General features: G+C 39.7%; 1 pseudogene; it reads right to left on the bottom strand.

Annotated features, from left to right (window-relative positions):
- LOC101676900 overlaps nt 1-13,284 on the bottom strand; it is a 38,129-nt pseudogene extending 24,845 nt beyond the window's left edge.
- Between the last annotated feature and the right edge of the window lie 9,515 nt (nt 13,285-22,799).

Here is a 22,799-nt window from a genome sequence, read left to right as displayed (position 1 = left end):
ACCTGGACCTAATATAACATTGTACATTAACTAACTGGAATTAAAGTAAAAACTTAAAGTAAAAAATATATATTTTTAAGTAAAAAACAAAAATTCCATAATGTTAGCATCCCAAAATTCTAGCTATCTTGTGAGATCCACAGGCCCATTTCAGTACATTAGTATAAGGAGCAAAGAGTCATGAATAATAAGCTTTAATATAGGCAAGAAACAAAATGAGTTATTTATAGCACCTAGCACCAGCCAACCAGCCAACCAACCAACCACCCACTCAGTATTTTTCCATCACCTACTCCGTGCCTCACTCAGTGCTTCGAGTGCCATGCCTCAAGGGGTACAAATCAGTAACTCACAACCTCTAGGCAAAAATTAAAGCAGAATCCTAAGGGATGAAGAGGAGCCTGAAATGGGGGCCAGGGTGGCTCAGCCAGTTAAGCCTCTGACTCTTGATTTCCGCTCAGGTCATGATCTCAGGGTCCTGAGACTGAGCCCCTTGCAGGGCTCAGAGCTCAACAGAGAGTCTGCTTGAGATTCTTCCCCTCCAACCCCAACCCCTCCTCCCTGCCCTATCTCACCTGTGCTCTCTCCTTTAAATAAATAAATTTTAGTTTTTAAAGAAGAGGCTGAAATCACCTTCAGGTAGGCATCAGGTTACACTTGCTAAGCCCAGACTGAACAGAGAATTTAGGGGCAGCGGCTTCACCATGGTCCCTGCTGGTCTCTGCATCTCATCTCAGCCTCACCTGAGCACCTTACTATCTACCGCAATTAAGCCAAACATAGCTTGTGATTCTTCACAAGCTAGCACCCAGCATGGTATTCTGACATACCTGAGTACACCTATGGTAAATAATATAACGCTAGAATTCTTGATAAGGCAACTGATGAGAATGATCCAATCTGTTCCAACAATGTCTGCCAGAAATGCTCCAGTACTCTTCCTAAAATTGAGCTTGTTTTCTTCCTTGCCTGTAAAGAATACCAAAGCTGCTTCTACAGATTTGCAGGTGATGGAACAGATATCAAAAAACCGATAGCCTGAAGTGATATTGGGCAAAATATCCTTCTTCTTCATCTCGTTGATTGTGTGTATTATGGTTTTCATCCAGCAGAAACCCCAAAAGTTAAACCTGGAAAAGAAACAGATTTGTAGGCATTTGACAATGGGTGGATCTTTGGGGGTGGGGGACACCAACCTTTAGCTGGGAGTGATGCTGAGAGCATTTTGTGAGAATCTGAGCAGGCACCTCCCTGGCGTGACCATGTTAATATTTCATAACGATATTGCAAACTTCAAGGGTTCATGGATGCGTCATATTCACTGGTGACTGGTTTGGGCGAGGAAGCACCCTTTTGCATATTTTCTTTCTCTAAATATCTTCCATATGATCTAATCTCCCCAAATTGCTAATTATGTCTTTTCATAAAAATATCTTTATATTCCCTGCTCTCTCTACTACATGCAGTACTAAAGAACCCCTCAATACATTTTTTCCATTCATTGGAAGTCCTTGATGCCACATGACTCCTTTCCCATCTTACTCTCCTATAGGTTTCTCTTGTTTTATTCTGGACATTGATTATAATTAAATTATTTAAAAACATGAAAATACTATAAAAGTATATCAAAACAAAACACAAAATTTCTACACACTATGTAAACTATGACTCCAATTTAATCATTTTTCCTGCCATTATTTGATTGTTAATGTTGAGAGATTTTTTTTAATCTTTAATTTAAATTCAATTCACTTAATATATAGTATATTATTGGTTTCCAGGGTAGAATTTAGCAATTCATCAGTTGCATATAACACCCAATGCTAATTCCATTAAGTGCCCTCCTTAATTCCCATCACCCAGTTAGCCCATCCCACTACTAACCTCCCCTCCAGCAACCCATGTTGACAAATTTTTTAATTGAAAAAAATGTCTCCTTTCTACCATTTTCATATATAACCATGATTAAAATGCCTCCCTCTTTTCATCCCTCAGCCATGAAAGGGAAAAATATTTCTCATGTAATTCAGCAACACAGTTTTTTTTTCAATTTCTTCTCCATTGAAAAATAACTATTCTATTCCCAATTTTTGTTCTTCCCAGTTTTTTTAATAAACATATAATGTATTATTTGTTCCAGGGGTACAGGTCTGTGAATCACCCAGCCACCCTATCCCTCCCTTGCCCCAGCAGCCCTCACTTTGTTTCCTGAGATTAAGAGTCTCTTATGGTTTGTCTCCCTCCCCAGTCCCATCTTGTTTCATTTTTCTCTCCCTTCCCCCCAAGAGTCCACATCCTGCCTCTCAAGTTCCTCATAAAGAGGGATCATATGATATTTGTTTTTGTCTTATTGACTTGTTTCACTTAGCATAATACTCTCTAGTTCCATCCACATCAATGCAAATGGCAAGATTTGGGGGTTTTGATGGCTGCATAGTATTCCATTGTATGTATATATACATCTGCTTTACCTATTCATCTGTTGATGGATATCTAGCCTCTTTCCATAGTTTGGCTATTGTGGACATTGCTGCTATAAACATTCGGGTGCACATGCCCCTTCAGATCACTACTTTTGTATCTTTAGGGAAATACCCAGTAGTGCAATTGCTGGGTAATAGGGTAGCTCTATTTTCAACTTTTTAAAAATTTTTTTTTTTATCAGAGAGAGAGAGGGGGAGAGAGCGAGCACAGGAAGACAGAATGGCAGGCAGAGGCAGAGGGAGAAGCAGGCTCCCCGCTGAGCTAGGAGCCCGATGTGGGACTCGATCCCAGGACGCTGGGATCATGACCTGAGCAGAAGGCAGCTGCTTAACCAACTGAGCCACCCAGGCGTCCCTATTTTCAACTTTTTGAGAAACCTCCATTCTGTTTTCCAGAGTGGCTGCACCAGCTTGCATTCCCACCAACAATGTAGGAGGGTTCTCCTTTCTCCACATCCTCATCAACACCTCTCACTTCCTGACTGGTTAATTTTAGCCATTCTGACTGCTGTGAAGTGGTATTTCACTGTGGTTTCTATTTGTATTTCCCAGATGCCCAGTGATGTTGAGCACTTTTTCATGTGTCTGCTGGCCATTTGGATGTCTTCTTTGCAGAAATGTCTGTTCATGTCTTCTATTTCTTGATTGGAGTATTTGTTGTTTGGGTGTTGAGTTTGATAAATTCTTTATAGATTTTGGATACTAGCCCTTTATCTGATATGTCATTTGCAAATATCTTCTCCCATTCTGTCAGTTGTCTTTTGTTGACTATTTCCTTTGCTGTGCAAAAACTTTTTATCTTGATGCAGTCATAATAGTTCATTTTTCCTTTCTTCCTTTGCCTTTGGTGATGTTCCTAGGAAGAAGTTGCTGCGGCTGAGGTCAGAGAGGTTGCTGCCTGTGTTCTTCTCAAGGATTTTGATGGATTCCTGTCTCACATTGAAGTCTTTCATTCACTTTGGGTCTATTTTTGTGTGTGGTGTAAAGAAATGGTCCAGCTTCATTCTTCTGCATGTGGCTATCCAATATTCCCAACACCATTTGTTGAAGAGACTGTCTTTATTCCATTGGACATTCTTTCCTGCTTTGTTGAACATTAGTTGACCATAGAGTTGAGGGTCCATTTCTGGGTTTTTTATTCTGTTCCATTGAACTATGTGTCTGTTTTTGTGCCAGTACCATACTGTCTTGATGATGACAGCTTTGTAATAGAGCTTGAAGTCTGAAATTGTTATGCTGCCAACTTTGGTTTTCTTTTTCAACATTCCTCTGGCTATTCAGGGTCTTTTCTGGTTCCATATAAATTTTAGGACTATTTGTTCCATTCTTTGAAAAAAATTGATGGTATTTGGATAGGGATTGCATTAAACGTGTAGATTGCTCTAACATAGACATTTTCACAATAACAATATTTGTTCTTTCCAACCCGTGAGGATGGAACATTTTTCCTTTTTTTTTTTTCTGTCTTTTTCAATTTCTTTCATGACTGTTTTATAGTTTTCTGAGTACAAATTCTTTGTCTCTTTGGTCAGAGACAGGTACCTTATGGTTTTGGGTATAATTGTAAATGGGATTGACTCCTTAATTTCTCTTTATTCTGTCTTGTTGGTGTATAGAAATGCAACTGATTTCTGTGCATTGACTGTATGTCCTGACACTTTACTGTATTCCTGAATGAGTTCTAGCAGTTTTGGACTGGAGTCTTTGAGTTTTCCACATGAAGTGCCATATCATCTGCAAAGAGTGAGAGTTTGACTTCTTCATTGCCAATTTGGATGCCTTTTATTTCTTTTTGTTGTCTGATTGCAGAGGCTAGGACTTCTAGTACTAGAATAGTAGTGATGATAGTGGACATCCCTGCTGTGTTTCTGACCTAAGCGGAAAAGCTCTGTCTTTCCCCCTTGAGAATGATATTCACTGTGGAGTTTTCATAGATGACTTTAATGATATTGACATATGTACCTTCTATCCCTACACCGTGAAGAGTTTTGACCAAGAAAGGATGCTGTACTTTGTCAAATGCTTTTTCAGCATCTATTGAGGATATCATATGGTTCCTGTTATTTCTTTTATTAGTGTATGGTATCACATTGATTGATTTGTGGATGTTGAACCAAACTTGCAGCCCTGGAATAAATCCCACTTTGTCATGGTGAATAATCCTTTTAATGTTCTGTTGAATCTTATTGCTAGTATTTTGGTGAGAATTTTTGCATCCATGTACATCAGGGTTATTGGTCTATAATTCTCCTTTTTAATAGGATCTTTGTCTGGTGAGAATTTTTGCATCCATGTACATCAGGGTTATTGGTCTATAATTCTCCTTTTTAATAGGATCTTTGTCTGGCTTGGGGATCAAGATAATGCTGGCCTCATAAAATGAGTTTGAAAGTTTTCATTCTATTTCTATTTTTTGGAACAGTTTCAGGAGGATAGTTATTAATTCTTTAAATGCTTAGTAGACATCCCCTGGGAAACCATCTGGCCCTGGGCTCTTATTTGTTGGGAGATTTTTGATGACTGCTTCAGTCTCTGTTCAGGTCTGTTCAGGTTTTCTATTTCTTCCTGGTTCAGTTTTGGTAGTTTTTACATCTCTAGGAATGCATCCATTTCTTCCAGATTGTCAAATATGCTGGTGTATAGTTGCTTATAACATGTTCTTATAATTGTTTGTATTTCTTTGGTTTTGGTTATGATTGCTCCTCTTTCATTCATGATTTTATTTATTTGGGTCCTCTTTTCTTTTTGATAAGTCTGGCTAGGGGTTTATGAATCTTACTAATTCTTTCAAAGAACCAGCTCCTAATTTCATTGATTTGTTCTACTGTTCTTTTGGTTTCTATTTCATTGATTTCTGCTCTGATTTTTCTTCTCCTGCTGGGTTTAGGCTTTCTTTGCTGTTCCTTCTCCGGCTTCTTTAGGTGTAGGGTTAGGTTGTGTACTTGAGACCTTTCTTATTTCTTGAGAAAGGCTTGTACCACTATATATTTTCCTCTCAGGACTGCCTTTGCTGTGTCCCACAGATTTTGAATCATTGTGTTTTCACTATCATTTGTTTCCATGAATTTTTTCAATTCTTCTTTAATTTCCTGGTTGACCCATTTATTCTTTAGAAGGATGCTGTTTAGTCTCCATGTATTTGGGTTCTTTCCAACTTTCCTCTTGTGATTGAGTTCTAGCTTCAGAGCATTGTGGTCTGAAAATATGCAGGGAGGGGAGGAGTCAAGATGACAGAGAAGTAGCAGGCTGAGACTACTTCAGCTAGCAGGAGATCAGCTAGGTAGCTTATCTAAAGATTGCAAACACCTACAAATCCAATGGGAGATCAAAGAGAAGAAGAACAGAAATTCTAGAAACAGAAAATCAACCCCTTTCTGAAAGGTAGGACTGGCGGAAAAGTGAATCCAAAGCGATGGGAAGATAGACCCCAGGGGGAGGGACCAGCTCCCGGCAAGCAGCTGAGCAACGGAGCACAAAATCGGGACTTTTAAAAGTCTGTTCCACTAAGGGACATCAGAGGCTAAACTGGGGTGAAGCCCACGTGGGGTCAGCGTGGCCTCAGGTCTTACAGGGTCACAGAGGGATTGGGGGTGTCTGAGTGTCGCAGAGCTTGCAGGTATTAGAACAGGAAAGCTGGTTACAGAGAAAGAGCCGTGGAGTGAGCTCACAGCTGGGGGTTACCTTGAACCGGTTGCAGGCTTGGTGAGCTCGGAGCGTGGCCGGAGGCGAGGGAGATGGGAGTAAATGGGCGCTGTCCTCTGAGGGTGCACTGAGGAGTGGGGCCCCGAGCTCTTGGCTCCTCCGGGCCTGAGACCAGGAGGCCACCATTTTCATTCCCAGCCTCCGGAACTCTATGGAAACTGCTCAGGGAACAAAAGCTCCCGAAAGCAAACCCGAGCGGATTACTCAGCACAGCCCCTGGTAAGGGCAGTGCAATTCCGCCTGGGGCAAAGACACTTGAGAATCACTACAACAGGCCCCTCCCCCAAAAGATCAACAAGAAATCCAGCCAGGACCAAGTTCACCTACCAAGGAGTGCAGTTTCAATACCAAGGAGAGCAGCGGAATTCCAGAGGAGGAGAAAGCAAAGCACGGAACTCATGGCTTTCTCCCTATGATTCTTTAGTCTTGCAGTTAATTTAATTTTTTTCTTTTTCAATTTTTTTTTCTCTTCTTCCGCTAAATTTTTTTTAACTTTTACCTTTTTTCTTTATTTTAACGTTTTTAACTAGTTTATCTAATATATATAGATTTTTTCTTTTTTATACTTTTTCTTTATTCGTTTTCTTTTTTTAATTGTTTTTCTTTTTTTTTTTCTTTCTGAGCTTTTTTTTTTAAGATTTTTTTTTTTTTATTTGGGAGAGAGAGATCACAAGTAGGCAGAGAGGCAGGCAGAGAGAGAGCGAGAGAGAGGAGGAAGCAGGCTCCCTGCTGAGCAGAGAGCCCAATGCGGGACTCGATCCCAGGACCCTGAGATCATGACCTGAGCCGAAGGCAGTGGCTTAACCCACTGAGCCACCCAGGCGCCCCTCTGAGCCTCTTTTTATCCCCTTTCTCACCCCTCATGATTCGGGATCTCTTCTGATTTGGTTAAAGCATATTTTCCTGGGGTCTTTGCCACCCTTTTAGTACTTTACTTGCTCCTTCATATACTCTTATCTGGACAAAATGACAAGGTGGAAAATTTTACCACAAAAAAAAGAACAAGAGGCAGTACCGAAGGCTAGGGACCTAATCAATACAGACATTGGTAATATGTCAGATCTAGAGTTCAGAATGACGATTCTCAAAGTTCTAGCCGGAAAAAGGCCTGGAAGATATTAGAGAAACCCTCTCTGGAGATATAAAAGCCCTTTCTGCAGAACTAAAAGAACTAAAATCTAACCAAGTTGAAATCAAAAAAGCTATTAATGAGGTGCAATTAAAAAATGGAGGCTCTGACTGCTAGGATAAATGAGGCAGATGAAAATATGCAGGGAATGCTCCCAATCTTTGATACCAGTTGAGACCTGATTTGTGACCCAGGATGTGATCTATTCTGGAGAATGTTCCATGTGCACTAGAAAACAATGTGTATTCTGTTGCTTTGGGATGGAAAGTTCTGAATATATCTGTGATGTCCATCTGGTCCAGTGTGTCATTTAAGGCCTTTATTTCCTGGTTGATTTTTTGCTTGGATAATCTGTCCATTTCAGTGAGGGGAGTGTTAAAGTCCCCTACTATTATTGTATTATTGTTGATGTGTTTCTTTGATTTTGTTATTAATTGGTTTATAGAGTTGGCTGCTCCCACGTTGGGGCATAGATATTTAAAATTGTTAGATCTTCTTATTGGATATGCCCTTTAAGTATGATATAGTGTTCTTCCTCATCTCTTACTATAGTCTTTGGCTTAAAATCTATTTGATATGATATAAGGATTGCCACCCCATGTTCATTAGCATGGTAAATTTCCCCCCTTACTTTAAATCTGGAGGTGTCTTTGGGTCTAAAATGAGTTTCTTGCAGATGGCACATTGATGGGTCTTGTGTTTTATCCATTCTGACACCCTGTGTCTTTTGATTAAGGCATTTAGCCCATTTACATTCAGAGTAACTATTGAAAGATATGAATTTAGTGCCATTGTATTGCCTGTAAGGTAACTGTTATTGTATATTATCTCTGTTCCTTGCTGGTCTACTGCTTTTAGGTTCTCTCTTTGCTTAGAGGACCCCTTTCAATATTTCTTATAGGGCTGATTTGGTGTTTGCAAATTCTTTTAGTTTTTGTCCTGGAAGCTTTTTATCTCTCCTTCTATTTTCAGTGACAGCCTAGCTGGATATAGTATTTGTGGCTGCATATTTTTTTCATTTAATCCTCTGAATATATTATGCCAGTCCTTTGTGACCTGCCAGGTCTCTGTGCATAGGTCTTCTGCCAAACTATTTCTACCATTGTATGTTACAGGCCCTTTTTCCTGAGCTGCTTTCAAATTTTTTTCTTTGTCACTGAGACTTGTTAAGTTTTACTATTAGATGACAGGGTGTGGACCTATTTTTATTGATTTTGAGAGGGGTTCTCTGTGCGTCCTGGATTTTGATGCTTGTTCCCTTCCCTAAATTGGTTAAATTCTCTGCTATAATTTGTTCCAATATACCTTCTGCCCCTCTATCTCTTTCTTCTTCTTCTGGGATCCCAATTATTCTAATATTGTTTCATCTTATGGTATCACTTATCTCTCAAATTCTCCCCTTTTCATCCAGTTGTTTATCTCTCTCTCTCTCTCTTTCTTTTCAGCTTCTTTATTCTCCACCATTGGTCTTCTATATCACCAATTCTTTCTTCTGGCTCATTTATCCTATCATAAGAGCCTCCATTTTTATTGCATCTCATTAATAGCTTTTTAAATTTCAACTTTGTTAGATTTTAGTTCTTTTGTTTCTCCAAAAAGGGGTTTTATTTCTCCAGACAGGGATTCTTTACTATCATCTATGCTTTTTTCAAGCCCAGTGAGCATCTGAACTCTGATTCTGACATCTTACCAATGTCCATATTGATTAGGTCCCTAGCTGTTGGTACTGCCTCTTGTTCTTTTTTTGTTTTCTTTTGAGGTGAGTTTTTCCAGCTTGTCATTTTATCCAGATAAGAATAGATGAATGAGAGAACAAAATACTAAAAGGGTAATATTGACCCCAGAAAAATGTACACTAACCAAATCAGAAGAGACCCAATACTGGTAGAAGAAGAAAGGAGAAAGAAAAAATCAAAAAAAAGTTTTATACATATATATACATATATGTGTATATATATGTACTTATACATATATATGTATATACATATATATGTATGTATATATGTACACACATATATACATATATATAAAACTTTTATATATATGTGTGTATATATATAAATACATGTATATGTATATATACACACATATATATAAAAGTTTTATATATATATATAAAACAGAGCCACACACTTGATTTTGGATATATTTTGTAGTCTGTTAGAAGAACCTGCCTCCCCAAATTTTAAAGAAAGAAATATTATACACACACACACAGACACACACACACACACAAAATAAAGGTAAACACAATGAAGGGATGGAATATGTAAAGATGAAAATTTTAAAAGGTTCTAAAGTAGAAACTGATGAGATAAGAAGTTGGTTTAAAAAAAAAATAGAAGAGAATGTGATCATGCTGGAGACTAGAACAAATACACACGCTAGATTTAGGGTATATTTTGATCTGTTAGAAGAAACTGTACCCAAAATTTTAAAGAAAGGAAAACTTATATGTATACAAAAAATAAGTTTAAATACAATGAAGGGATACAATATGACTATAACAATGAAAATTTAAGAAGATTTTTAAAAAGGTATTGATGGGATAAAATCATGAAAAAATGGTTAAAATGGGAAAGAGGAAAATTTTTTTAAAATAGAATAAGAAAAAAATAAAATTAAAAAAATTTAACTTTAAAAGACTGAAGAATCATGGGGGGAAAGTCATGAATTCTATGTGTTGATTTCCCCTAGCTCTGGAGTTCCACTGTTCTCCTTAATTGGTAAGCTCGGTCTTGGCTGGATATTCTTGCTGATCTTCTCGGGGAGTGGCCTGTTGCAGTGAGTCTCAAATGTCTTTGCCCAAGGTGGAATTGCACTGCCCTTGCCAGCCACCAGGCTAAGCAATCTGCTTGGGTTTGCTCTTGGTAGCTTTTGTTCCCTGAATACTTTCTGTACAACTTTGGAGGATGGGAATGAAAACGGTAGCCTCCCAGTCTCTGACCCAGAGGAGACAATTGCTCAGGGCCCCACTCCTCAGTACACCCTCAGAGAAAAGCAGTCAATCCCTCCCATCTCCCTCATCTCCAGCCGTGCTCTGTGCTCATCTGGCCTGTCACCAAGCGTTGCTATCTCTGGTACACAGCCCCATTTGGAGTCTCCAAACCCAGCAGATTCCTGCAGCGTGCTCCTGATCTCCTCCTCCCAGAGGATGAAGGGGGGGTCTCCCCAGATCTCCACTTGTGGGGTCCTTCCTCAAAGAGCAGTGGCCTCACTGTGCCGTGGATCACTGTTTAAGGTAACCCTGAGCTGAGAGCCCACTCCTCAGCTCCGTCTCTGTAGCTGGCTTTCCTGCTCTTATACCTGGGAGCTCTGTCGCTCCCCTGGTCTTTTTGTGATCCCATGGGTCCTGAGACCACACTGTCCCTATGAGGGCTCCACCTCCCCCACCCCCCTCACCCTTGCTCAGCCTCTGGAGTGACGCCCCTCAGTGGAGCAGACTTCTAAAAGTTCCAATTTTGTTTCACTGCTCTACTGCTTGCTGGGAGTCAGACCCTACCCCACATATATTGCTTCAGATTCACTCTCCGCATGTCCTACCTTCCAGAAAGTGGTCGCTTTTCTGTTCCCAGAATTGTTGCTCTTCTTCTCTTTGCCATCCTGCTGATTTTTTAGCTTGTCAGAATCATTTGACAACTATCTAGCTGAATCCCTGGGACCTGAGGAAATTTAGGTCTCCTACTCCTCTGACATCTTGCTCTGTATCTGTTCTTCCCAGTTTTAACTAAACTTTAATCTATGTTAAAAGCAAATAGGTACCTGGGGGGCTCAGTCAATTACGCATCTTATTCTTGAGCTCATCTCTGGTCTTGATCTCAGGGTCATGAGTTCAAGCCCCACATTGGGCTCCACATTGAGTATAAAACCCACTTTAAGAAAAAAATTTTTTAATTAAAACTTTTATTTTTTTAAAGATTTTATTTATTTATTTGACAGAGAGAAATCACAAGTAGATGGAGAGGCAGGCAGAGAGAGAGAGGGAAGCGGGCTCCCTGCCAAGCAGAGAGCCCGATGCGGGACTCAATCCCAGGACCCTGAGATCATGACCTGAGCCGAAGGCAGTGGCTTAACCCACTGAACAATGTAGCTGTGAGCAAAAGCCCTTCTCATCCCTCTTCCCTTTGCTTCCCTGTAAGGAAGGGAAAGAATTAGAAGGTCCAGGAAAGAGGTAAATGAGATTGATTGCAACCCTTTCGTTTTGCCAACAACATTACTGTTTATCCATCCCTCTAATGATATTTCAAATACATAGCCTGAAACAAGATAACAGAAAAGAGGGGCGCCTGGGTGGCTCAGTGGGTAAAGCCTCTGCCTTCGGCTCAGGTCATGATCCCAGAGTCCTGGGATCGAGCCCCGCATCGGGCTCTCTGCTCCGCGGAGAGTCTGCTTCCTCCTCTCTCTCGCCTGCCTCTCTGCCTACTTGCGATCTGTCAAATAAATAAATAAAATCTTTAAAAAAAAAAAAAAAAAAAAAATCAAAAAAAAGTTTAAAAAAAAAAAAAAAAAAAAAAAAAAAAAAAAAAAAAAAAAAAAAAAAAAAAAAAAGATAACAGAAAAGAATAAAGATTTAATTGTATAAGAAGCTGCTAAGGATTACCTGGTAGTTCAGTAAGCTAAGCATCTGCCTTTGGCTCAGCCCCATGTAAGGCTCTCTGCTCAGTGGAGAGTCAGCTTCTCCCTCTCCCTCTATGTGCTCTCTGTCTCACTCTCTCAAATAAATAAATAAATAAATCTCTCTTTTTTAATTTTCTATAGTTTACAGCATGCATTTATAATCATAATTGCCATGCAGCATCATAGAAATGCTCACTATATAAGTGGGTCCAATATAAAATTGTGTCCTTACTGTGTTCACAACTGCGCAAAAATTATGGTTGCATTTAAATACACAGGACTGAGAAAATAAATGGAAAAGAGCTGCTTTGTTATGGTAGTAAAGTAGTGAAGAGTTGTTTTCCTTTGTTTTAATTTCTGGCATTCTTTTCATAGCTAAGGTGTGTGTTTTGATGTGTGTGTGTGTGCGTGTGCACGTGTGCCATGCACACATATGCAAATCTAAGCCTTGTTTACCTTTCTTAAAATGCATTGTTAGTAAATTCAGATTATTAGTTATGGATTCTGCGTCCTCACGTGACAATTTTAGTGTGAGGAGAGGAGGGTAGAAATCTTCAGGGCAAGGAATCTTACTATGAATATTAGCTCAGAAATAAATGGGCATCCCCACATCGTGTATTTTCACTTGAGAGCTTAGTGTAATAGCAATTTTCAAGAAAGCTGCAACACTGCATTGCGTTGGTGCTCCTCAAACCTTAATGTGCACGTAAATCACCAGGAGGTCTTGTCAAAGTGCTGATTCTGATTGGGCAGATGTGGGAGGCAGCCTGAGATTCCACATTTTTAACAAGTTTTTAGGTGTTACCGATGTTGCTGGTCCACAAACCAGCCTTTGAAGAGCCCTGCGCTCTCTTGTACAAAACCTGTCTTTTTTCTTTCTGAAGTACAGAAGTGGGAAAGGACCCACTTGAGGCCAACTTTTCTCGCTTCTTTTCTAGCACTCCTAGGGTGTCCACCTAGGAGAAACTGAGGCCCAGAAACAGGCAGTGTATTTCCTACATCAAATAAATAGCGTCAGAGTCATGGCCCCAGTTCCAGACTCTGACTCCCACACCCCGTACTCTTTCATCACTTGTGTCTGATGAAAAAGAAGACAAGAAAAGCAGCTTACCCTTCATGTTTTGTGGAGACTGCCTCCAAAATAGACTCATTTGCCAGGATAATCCTGTATTGAATAGGAAGCAATCCTCCAATAACAAGTGAGGGATTTGGGGCATCTCCATACCCAATCAGATCAAACTTGCCCAGCAAGCGACAGTTGTGTTCTTCTTTCTCTTCTTTGCCTTCAAGGCCAAATCCAGCCCATAGGAAAGCAAGAAATCCTAGAACCAAGCATTTCTTTCTGCAGGCCATTTGACTAAGGCAGATTCAGGAGAAACAACTGATGTTAAAAGCATTATCAAACCACCTCGATAGAGTGTTACAGTGAATGTGTGCAAGCTACCTCCCAGTGGAGTCGGCTTACAATAATATATGAATGACAAAATTGTGGGTGCTGAGTGTAAAAGAGTCATTTCATTTTGTAGAAATTGTCCCTTTTTTTTTTTTTATTATAGTCAGCCTCATTCATTCTCATGTCATCTGCCCTTGTGGGAACTGCTCCTGTCCCAAAGGTGAGGGGGGGATGCATTCTGTTTCATCACAAAGTATGAAAAGAAGTTAGCATCAGGCCAACCTCTTTACTTCACAGTATAGAAAGCGTCAAGTGGAAAACCTTGGGGGATTTGGAAGATATCATTTTGAATTAGCCTTCTGCCACTTGCATTAGTGTGATGGTGGCAAAGTCACCTAACTTCTGTGCCTCAGTGACTAGGATCATCGTAAGCCATCCTAGAATAACTTTGTGAAGCCCATAAGAGTTCAAGGAACATTTTTCACATACATCATTTTCTTTAACCTACTCTTCAGGATGAAGTGCTATCCTTGGCTCCTTTTGCTGACTTTGTCACTGGGGAATCGAACAGACGGTTAGAAGTAATCCTCATCTCTTCCTCCTCCTACCTCTCTGTTCCTTTTCCTTCTGCTTCTTCTTCTTCTGCTTCTCCTTCTCTTTCTCCTTCCTCTGCCCTGTCTTCTACTTCCCCTTTTTCTTCTTCCCTTTCTTCTTCCTCCTCTTCTTCTTCTGACACAAGGGCCTGAGAATTTCTGGGTTCTTTCCTAAGAATCCTTCCTCCTCTGCCTTCTTGCTAATCTCCTTTCAGAGATGTCTCCCAGTTTCTTTCTTTAGGTCCCCCTTTGATGCTTCTCAAACATCTCTCCTTGGAGTATAAATTCATAGAGTATTTTCAGAGAACAATCCAATAATATGTATCAGGAGCATGAAAAATGTGTATACCATTTGATCATGGGATTTTACTTTGAAATAGTTATTTCAAGGAAGTCACAGAGATCCATACCCACATTATGTATAAGGATATTAAGTATGGTTTTATTTATAATAGTAAATATGGATCTAAATGTACACAATAGAGAATTTCTAAGATCAGTTATAATCTAGCCACATGATGAAATACAAAGGAGCTATTTAAATCATAGTTTAGAAAAATGTTTACTCACAAGGGAAAAGCTCACAATATGCTTAAAGTGGAGATAACAGAGCAAAACAGCATATAGAGTTACGTTCTAAATTTATAAAATTTACCAATATGTTATAGTTCTCTTTGCCCATATATTTCTATTAAAAGCACTAGAAAAAAAAAAAAAAAAACACTGCAAATTGAAATCCCAAGAGGAAAAAAGACCAAAAAAATCCCTTTCCCCACTATTTTAACAAACGAGTAGACACAATTTTGTGTTCATTCCCAGTCCAGGTCAACACCCCATCAGTATTTTTAATTACATTTTCATGGTAGATTGTGGGTGATTTTAATTTTCTTCTTTTACTTTTCTATATTTTCCCATATGTTCAACAATATTCTTGTATTTTTTTTATAAATGGAAAAAAATGAGATGGCAAAAAAGAAAAAAAATACTACTTCTTTTTTACAATGCCTCCATACATGCATATTCAACTCCCCTACCAGCCCCACCACACACACGCACACACACACACATCACCATCATCATATCAGTAGCACTTCAGTCACCTGGGTCCCACCAAACTGCATAGAGAAGTCATTTCCTTCACCTTGACCCACTGAAGGATTTCCAGCACACATTTGTTGGGTAAGTGTCATCTCTGACCCTGGGGAATCCCCCAAAGAGAGTCTCTCCCATTACTATTACTTCCCATGGCTTGGTCTCCCCACAGCCAACAAAGCCTTCACAAGTGAGCGTACCCTTGGCCTTGGGGTGAGTGACACTTCCATCTGTTGAATGTCTGGCCAGTCTTAGTTTTCTAAAATGTGGATGGTCCGCAGGTACTACCCACAGACATTTGAAATGAGATTGCAAAGATTTAAGGAAAAAGAGAGCTTTCCAGAGGACTCTATTCCCTGGTATGCTTCAGAGCCTGGCTTCATCCAAACCAGTTGGCACTCTGGCTGACAGACCACTCCTCACCAGCAACTTGAAAATACCTCTCTTGAGCTGTAAAGGCTGGTCTTTCTTGGAACTATCTGGAACTATTCTTCCTTCATGTTTGCTTTCTTTCTTACCAGAAGGCAGCTGTTTCTAGGCAATTACCGGTCTTGTTGCCAAGGGCTATCCTTTCACAAAGATACGTTTATCACGAAAGAGGATCTGTCCTAATCCTCTGGGCAAGAGCTGTGCTAGGGATCACTAAAAAAGAAAAAAAAAATCACTAAAATAGATTGTTACATGAATAACAAAAACTAGCATTTTTATAGCATTTTACATCTTACAGATTATTTCCACATGGGTCAGGAACAAGATTCAATGTTGATGAGGCCTCTGATTGGTGCAGCAGCATCTGGTAGCAATGTTTTCATAATTCCCACGATGACAGTATATTTTACCAGAGGCCACAAAGACTACATTTTCCAAATGTAGTAGAATTCATCAAAAATGAGGCAAATAATAGGAAAACAACATCAGGGCTCTTCCGCAGAGGGTTTTTATTAAAGGCAGTGATGGATGCTCAACACCTCATTTTTTGCTTATAACATGCTATGTGCCTGGTTTTCTTTTGTTCATTTTACAACTGAAGAGATGGGAGTTCACAGAGCGAGTACATGCTAACATGCAGACAAAAAAACCCATGTGGTTGGGAGACAGGACACAGACTGAGTCGCTAAAACTGGGTCCTAGATCTGGCTTCTTTGCTACCCAGCCCTCTCTTCATCTCCTTGGACCACCAGCCCTTCATCCCCAAACAGCAGACTTCGGACAAAACAGCCTTTTTCAGAGTCCATGGGTCCTAAGGAGTCAGTGGGGTTCAAGTTCTCAAGGTTCATATCCAATGGCAGCTTAACTCTATGCTATGACAACAAGCAGTGACAAGTTGTTTTATTAACTATTGGTGTGAGATTCTTCTTTTAGTCATACTTTGAACCTAATTGCCATTTCCATAGGACTGATTCCGGGTACTCTCAGTCAAGGCAAAAGACACCAGATGAATGTTAATGCAAACGGCCATGAGTGCCATGTGTCTGCACCCAGACTCCTGTACCTGAGTCTGTACGTCTTCACCACCTTCTCCCAAACCTGTTTGATCCTAGCTGTTCTCTAAGGGCCCTGGCAAAGGTCAGGCTCCCTTCCAGGAGCAATAATAGATTCTGCCCAGACTTGTCTCTGGCTTCAAACAAAGGAAAACACCTGAGTTTCTAAAGGTTACAAGAACCATCTTATTAACAAAGGCTGAAGGAGTACTTAAAGGCTGATCTATGATTTACAGGAAAATGAACAGCTCCAGATCAGCTGTGGATGATGGTTCTTTGCGCTTCTGAAAAGCACATGCATTAGAGCCATCGGTGAACTCATGGCTGGCTACCGTCGCTTGGTTGGACACAACTTGTCAGATGGTATTTGACTTTTATATTTCTCTGTGATCCTTTTTGCTTTATAATCACTTAGGATCCTAGATAATATCCATGCCACACCATGAGATGAATGGACACACTAATCCACCTTATTTTCTCATTTTTCATGCAGAGCTGTCCTTCTAAAACAGCCAAGAAATGAACATGACCCCTAGTTATATATGTTTAAATTGCTGTTTTTGCTTTACAAAATATATACTAGATTTTTTTAATGTATGTCTCCAACAGTTCAAGGATTGCTACTTGTATTGAATTTTGTGACATTATGACATTATGGTTTGCCAGTATCTTGATCATGAGAAGAAAGGAAGACTAAAAATAAATTTGTTTTCATAAGTATATTAGTATGTGAAGTGCAAATCATTGATGAGTGGCCCTGGGATACATTAACAAGCAGACTTTGGGATTGTTTTTTAAACCTGTCAATACTAACAACTTGTTAGAGCCTCATGTACATCTCTAAATAGAGAAAGCCCTTGATTACAGTCAAGGAGAGAGACACTCAGACACGGCAGGCATACAAAATTTTAACCAGGCACCTTGCTGAACTGAGAAAGCCACAGGTTACTATTTCTTGTGCTGCATCTATTTTCAGGGGAACAATCTGACAGGCTGATTAATGCCCTGTCTCTGAGTCAACTGATGCACTAAGCAGCAAAATTTCATCACATAAAACCTAGCGCATCCTTTCTCCCTGGCTGTGTCCTGTGTGACCGACCGAGCCACGATGTGCTGTGCTGGAACAAAGAGGGTAAAGATGGTCAGCAATTGACTAGAAAGAGGAAACTGTTATCATCACACACTTCTAGAGAATAAGCATCTATTTTTAATAAAATTTTAAATGAAAACAACCTGACCAGTTTGAACTCATGCCTGAAAAATTCAACCAGCTTGCCTGCATCCAATCTTGGGCCCCTTCTATTTCCATTCCCACGCTGATAGAAATTAACTATGTCAATCCCCAGTACAGTCTTTAAAAATGCATACATCCTTACTGAAATGTAATTTACATACCATAAAATTCACCTATTTAGAGTGTGCAATTCAGATTTTTAGCATATTTGCTGACTTGTGCAACCATCACCACCATCTAATTTTAGAACATTTTCATTGCACAAAAAGCAGCCCATTCCCATTAGTAATCATTCTCCACTCCCCATCACCTCTACCTTCAAACCTAGATAATCGTTAATCTACTTTTCTGCTGCCAAAGCTTTCCTTATTCTGGATATTTATATAAATGGAATCATATAATATGTGATCATTTTACTGGCTTCTTCCACTTCGCAGGGTGTTTCCAAGGGTCATCCTTGTTTTAGCATGTATCAGCACTTTACTCCTTCTTATTACAGCCTTTTTATCGCCTGTAACATTCCGTTGTATGAATAGGCCACATCTTATTTGTCCATCCATCAGTCGATGTGCATTTGTGTTCCTTCCACTCTTTGGCTGTTATGAGCAGTGCTTCTGGAAACATTCTTACACAACGCTTGGTGTGGACGCCTGTGTGGAGTTGCTGAGTCTCAGGGCAACTATATGTTTAACATTTTGAGGAAGTGCCGAACTCTTTTCTAACATAGCTGTACCATTCCCACAGCAATGTATGACAGTCCCAGGATTTCCACATCTTTGCCACTATTTGTTATTATTAGTCTTCATTTATCAGGGCCACTGTGGGTCACTACAATGTGAATATGAAGGGGTATCTCATTGTGGTTTTGAATTGCATGTCCCTAATAGTTAATGACAAAGAAAGCTGAATGTTCTCTTTTAGATACTTTTAAATTTTAACTCTTAAATTTAGGTTTACAATACACTTTGGGTTGACTTTTATGAATGATATCAAGTAAGGTCTAAGTTCATGCTGTTGTTGTTTAAATTATAAGTAACCAACTATTCTAACACCATTCATTGTAAAGATTATTTTTTCCCCATTAAATTAACTTGGGTCCCTTGTCAAAAATCAACTGACTGTAAAGGTAAGGATTTTTATTCCACTGGTCTCTATGTCTACCCTGAAGCCTCACACTGTTGTGCTATTTCATGACTCTAGTTTTGAAGTAAGTTCTAAAATCAGGAAATTTAAATCCTCCAAACTTTTTATTCTTTTCCAAGATTGTTTTAACAATTCTGGGCCCCTTTCCTTTCATTTTAGGATCATCAGCTCATTAACTTTTAGAAGAGAAAAGAAGGAGGAATCTTGACAGGGATTTTGTGAAAGCTATAGATCAATGTGGAAGGGCGTCTGGCTGGCTCAGCTGGTAGAGCACATGACACTTGATCTCAGGGTCATGAGTTCAGGCCCCACATTGGGCATAGAGCTTACTTAAAAAAGAGAGAGAGACTAACGTAGAGCAGTGTGGGGAGTGTTGCTATATTAGCAATATTAAGTTCACATAGCAGAAAACCCAGATCATTTTCAAGGTATCTGCAATTGCCTTAAGATAAAACTTATACGCAACGGGCCTTCCGAGGTCCACTTTGATCCCAGCTCCTAGGTCACTAACCACCTTCCTCTTTTGCAGCATCCCCCTCCCACTGCCAACTCAAAATATACTACCAGCTACAGAAACCTGCCATCGGTTCCTGAAACACAGGACACTCTCCTTTACCTGCAGGTCTTTCCTTACTCACGTATGCACCACATCCCCGGTGTCAGGGCCTTTCTGCCTCAGGCCCCGTCACCTGATCCACTGCTTTTCCTTCATCGCTCTACTTATTTTTCACTCCCCCTGAGAATCATATCCTGAGACCCACAACTCCCCGCAGCCCACCTGGTTTACTTTTCTTTGTCCTTACATAGTGGACTTCAGGGAATTTATGGAAGACAAGCTGGTCAAGACCTCAAGCTGTTTGAAAGGTCTTGGTTAAAATGGATACCACTGGCCCCCCCCCTTTTGGACAGTATTAGAAATTTTGGCAGTTTTACAACTGCTCAGGTGTCTTTAAACATTGTTATCACATTTCATAACATTTTCAGGATTTGTTTTACCTGCTCACATCGTTTATACTGGTTGTTATTATCTGGATGAATAGTGGCCCCTATAGATGCGCATATTTTAATCCCTGGAACCTAGAAATACGTTACATGATATATAACATATTTGCAGATGCGATTATGGGCCCGAAGATGTGATTAAGGGCCTTGAGATGTAGAAAGTATCCTGAATTAACCAGATGGGCCCAATGATATAATCACAAATGTCCTCATAACAGGATATTAGGGGGAGATACCATACAAAAGTGAAGGCAATGTGACAAAAGCAAAGATTAGAATTCTGGAAGCCTCTAGAAGCTGGAAAAGGCAAGGGGATGAATTGTCCACTCACAGCCTCCAGAAGGAACCAGCCCTGTTGACGGTTCCAACTTTAGCCTAATGAAAATGATTCAGGGGCGCCTGGGTAGCTCAGTGGGTTAAAGCCTCTGCCTTGGGCTCAGGTCATGATCACAGCATCCTGGGACCAACCCCGCATCGGGCGCTCTGCTCGGAGGGGAGCCTGCTTCCTCCTCTCTCTCTCTGCCTGCCTCTCAGCCTGTGATCTCTGTCTGTCAAGCAAATAAATTTAAAAAAAAAGAAAGAAAGAAAGAAGGAAAGAAAGAAAATGATTCAGATTTCTGATGTGCAGAACTGTAAGAGAATAAGTTTTGTTTTAAGCTACTAAATTTGTAGTAATATGTTACAGTAGCATTAAGTAATACAACATAATAAGTTGGAAATAACCTAATATCCAACAGCTGGAGAGGCTCCTAGGTGGCTAAGTCAGTTAAGTGTCCAAATTTGTCTCAGGTCATGATCCCAGGGTCCTGGGATCCCGCCCAATATGGAGCCCCAGATAAGCTCTGAGCTCAGTGGGGAATCTGGTTCTCCCTTTCCCTCTCCCTTTGCCCCTCTGCCTCTCTGCCTCACTCATGCTCTCTCTCCCTTAAAAAAAAAGGGGGTGGGGGGAACCAGTTGGAAACAACCATGATATCCAATAAAAGGGTTAGTTGGAAACAACCTAAATGTTCATGGAATGGAATTGGTTATATAGCTTCTGATAATTTTCAAAAGAATAGGTGTGGCTTGATCACTTTTAAAGATGTATTAAAAACTATCCAGAAGGATATCTATCTATCAAGTTATTAAAGTGTACAGAATAATCAGTGTTCATTATGCTAATCTCTTTGTTTTTATTTGTTTTATCTGCAATGATTCTAAGGCTGCATTGTTTTGTTATAATAAGGAAGAAAGGGCAATAAAATAAACTTAAGCAATGAAAAAAATGAGAAAATAAAGGAAAGGATTTGGAATTTTTGAAAGATTTATTGGATTTGGTTTAATTTCTAATTTATATGCATTCAGCTTTTCCTGTACTATTTGTTCTGCATTGCTTTCAAGAAAGTTTCTATTTTATAAATTGGTTGAAAATGAATATTTCTAATCTCCAGTTCATAATTTTTAAACCTTTGGAAGTACTACACATATCATCTCAGAATCTCTACTACTTATGAGCCATAAGACACAGTGCCTACCTAGAAATGATTATTTAGATGGACAGACTCAGCAAAACTTAAGTGAAATAGCAAATTAGGCAATATGCAGTAACATGTTAAGGTATACCACTTGGATTATAGAAGAAGGATGATGTGATGTTTCATAAAACCATATACACAGCTTTGTATGTGCTTGGATTTTTTATACATATCAGGTCCCCCAATTGTTATTTCAAAATAATAACAGTAATAACAATGATAATAATATAAACAATAATAGTGTTATATTCCACAGTATATTTGTCAAAATTCTCACAAAAGAAAATTCTCACTGTTCATCAACCCTTATAAAAACTATATGCAGCAAATGCTATTTTACTATTAGTTCCACTTGATACATGAAGAACCTCAAGCACAGAAAGATGAAACAATATTCTCAAGGTCACAAAGGTCCTTGGTGGCTTGGATAAATGTTCTAGCCAACAACCTGCTCATGGGAGTACACATGTTCCAGCAGCCCAGCTCTCTGTAAAGACAAAAATTAGGAAACATTGTTGATCCCCCACTCCACTGGAGATTTCCAGTGAAGAGGAAATGTGGCCAGAAACTGCTGACTGACATCTGCTCCATGCTCAAGGAATTGCTAGTACCTAAGGGGTCATGCTGGTCAGTGTGTTTTTTAAAAGAAGTTACTGTTCAGCCTGCCAGAAGTGACTTCCACTATTATGGTACAAATCAATAGGATATAGCAGAATCAGAATCTTGAATGATTCCAATGTGTCCTCAGTGGAACTTTATTTTCTACCACTCTTCTCATCGGGCTCCACCTTGCTCTTACTCCATGTCTGCTGATGGCCATCGAGGTAGAGTTGGAAGGAGATTGGGAAGGATTCATGACTCTCCAGTGACTACAGTTCAGGCCATGGGAATTAAGAACACTATTTTAGGGCTGTCCACAGAAACACCTCTCTCTGACATCAGTTCTAAACGAAGCCCATGCAATAGACTGTGTTGAACAAGGTGTCATGACAAACTCAGGGCTTCCTCCAATACCTGATAGTCTCCCCAGCCTGGACACTCTCTGACAGCCCCAAACCTGCATAGATGTTTAACCCATGTTCAACCCTAAGGACATGGAAAGCCAAGAAATTCCTCTTTCTCAACGCTTTTCTTCCCATAGCACCAGAAGGAATTTCTACTTCTAGGAGGAATTTTATGTCATAGCCTCCTGCTTCCCTATCCAATGAGCTTTTCTTTTTTTTCTCATTAATCAAAAGTTTTCATCAAAGTATAATTAACATACAATGTTATATTAATTTCAGGTGTAAACATTGATTTGACAATTCTCTACTACATTACTCAACCTATGAGCTTTTTTTCTACAGGCGGATATCTTTTCCTTTCCTTCGCACAAAAAGCCTCATGATCTGGCCCTAAAGGTGGAAAGATTACAGA

This window comes from Mustela putorius, unplaced genomic scaffold, assembly GCF_011764305.1.
Source record: "Mustela putorius furo isolate JIRA1106 unplaced genomic scaffold, ASM1176430v1.1 tig00003834_pilon_pilon_pilon, whole genome shotgun sequence".
In the NCBI taxonomy this organism is placed as follows: Eukaryota; Metazoa; Chordata; class Mammalia; order Carnivora; family Mustelidae; genus Mustela; species Mustela putorius.
Note: the sequence above shows the minus strand (reverse complement) of the source record. Positions and strands in the feature narration are given on the sequence as shown.